The sequence below is a fragment of the Penaeus chinensis genome, chromosome 10, assembly GCF_019202785.1.
Source record: "Penaeus chinensis breed Huanghai No. 1 chromosome 10, ASM1920278v2, whole genome shotgun sequence".
NCBI lineage: Eukaryota > Metazoa > Arthropoda > Malacostraca > Decapoda > Penaeidae > Penaeus > Penaeus chinensis.
Genome location: NC_061828.1, coordinates 19,603,876 through 19,606,375, shown reverse-complemented (window position 1 = coordinate 19,606,375; position 2,500 = coordinate 19,603,876).

Sequence of the window (2,500 nt, the reverse complement as noted above, 5' to 3'; positions counted from 1 at the left end):
TTCAAGTACCGGGTTACCTGTTTCAAGTACCAAGTATGCCGGTTCTTCAATTACCGGGTTACCTGTTTCTTCAAGTACCGGGTTACCTGTTTCTTCAAGTACCAAGTATGCTGATTCTTCAATTACCGGGTTACCTGTTTCTTTAAGTACCGGGGTTACCTGATTCTTCAGAGTCCTGGATTACCTGTTTCTTCATGTCCGGGTTACCTAATCCTTCAAGTACTCGATTACCTGTTTCTTCTGAGTAACTGGTTACCAGTTCCGCCAAGTACCGGGTTACCTGGTTCTTCAAATACCGTTTTGCCCGTTTCTTCACCTGTTTCTTCCAAATACTGGGTTACCTGGCTTCCTTCCTCACGACACGGGCGACTACCTGTGCCTGACCAGTGTCATGAAATCATTTTGCTATTGCATGCGTGATTCATAAGCGGTCTTCATCCGACAGGAAGATATTGGATTTCATAAATTAACAAGTTTATTTTAATAGGACTTGGGAAATTGTTGTATTAGTTAATGGGTGTCGCATGAACAATCGAATCTTAAAAATGTTAATTCTTTAAGGAAAGGGAGGGGGAGGGGATGGGAAGGAGGGGGGAGGGAGGGAGAGAGAGAGAGAGAGGGAGGGAGGGAGGGAGGGGGGGAGGGAGAGAGGGAGAGAGGGAGAGAGGGAGAGAGAGGGAGGGAGGGAGAGAGAGAGGGAGAGGGAGGGAGGGAGGGAGAGAGAGAGAAAGAGAGAAAAGAGAGAGAGAGATAGATAGATAGATATATGGAGACAGAGACAGAGAGAGGGAGGGAGGGGGAGAGAGAGAGAGATAGACAGAGAGAGAGAGAGAGACAGAGTATGAGAGAAAGAGACAGACAGGCACAGATACACAAAGCCAGAGGCAGAAAGTGCAACAGAAAGACAAACAGAAAATAAAATCACAACAAACTTAGGTCCATAAAATCAGTTAAGACCGTCACCTCCCTCCCATAAAAACGAACCCAGTGTTCCTTCGCACTCTTATCCTCAAGAGTGAAATCAACGGACCAACAGCACGGTAGTCAACACGTGCAAAACAACACATCTCTTGCGAAAAGAAAAAAAAGAGGAAGGAAAGCAGTTGTGACAATGGTTCTCGTTAAAAAAAAAAAAAAAAAAAAAAAAAAAAAATTGAGCTCGAAAACAGTTCTCTTTGGAACACCACTCACACACACACTCCTTAAAAAGCGGTGGATCGCTACCCATAAAAAAAAAAAAAAAAAAAAAAAAAAAAAAAATGAATGAGACTGAATTAAGATTACATGTTGTTCCTTTTGATGCATCAGTTCATTACCCAACTAAGGCTGCACGTCATCTTGTACAGCTCTTACTTGTAATAGAAAAATTACTTCTCTAATGGGTGTTGTCTTCCTCGCTATTTTTGGTTCACGCATGTATGCTTGTGACCGTGTGTCTCTCTCGCTGCTGTTTCCTTAGGCTAATTTTCTATTTCTATTGCTGGACGAAAGTTGGTCAAATACATCTAAATGTTTTGAATGGAGTTGCGTGTCTAGATTAAAAGACAGAAAAGAAAGTAGTAAACCCAGTGTAGTTGGATTTCTTTTTTTTTTTTTTTTTTTAACCAGTAGACATTCTGACAAAAAAATATATGGTTGAATGCACGAACGGGTTGCACAGATGAAGGTCATGACAGTTTTATTTGGTTGGAAAGGGTTAACTGCACAGCATGTAGTCTCGTTCATGTGACAAAGTTTCTGTTACTAAGTCATAATCTATTTTGGGTATATCATAAAACCACCAGAAAGATAGAGAAGACAAAGAGAGAAAAGGAAATATAAGTAAGAGAAAATAATAGGACCAAGTTTAACATATTCATGAGGATATATCAGCAAGACTCAAAATTGTTATACTAGTAGAAGAACAAGTGATATGACCGCCATGAGGATATGTCAGTGAAACTTAAAATTGTCAAACCAGTACAGACTACTACAGAGATATACCAGTGGTACTCAAAATTGTCATGCCAGTAGAAGAGAAAATATATGACTGCCACAAGAATAAGTCAGCGAGACTTCAAATTGTCACACTACTAAATATGTGACTGACAAGGATCTCTGATCATTACGTTATACGTTTTATCTTCAACTAAAACGTTTTCGGAAAGTCACTTGTATTATATTACAAAGGATGTAAGTTCAAAGCTGCTGAAAGAAAAAAAAAAAAAGAGGTCAAATGTGTATCAGTTATATCCCGGATCTATTGATGCTATCAAAGTTGTTTCCCTAACTCATTCATCCATACTTTCAACCTTATAGTCATTCTCTCGCTTTCTCTCTCTCTACACACACACACACACACACACACACACCTACACACACACACACACAAACACACACACACACACACACACACACACACACACACATACACACACACACAGCACACACACACACACACACACACACAGACACACTACACACACACACACACACACACACACACACACACACACACACA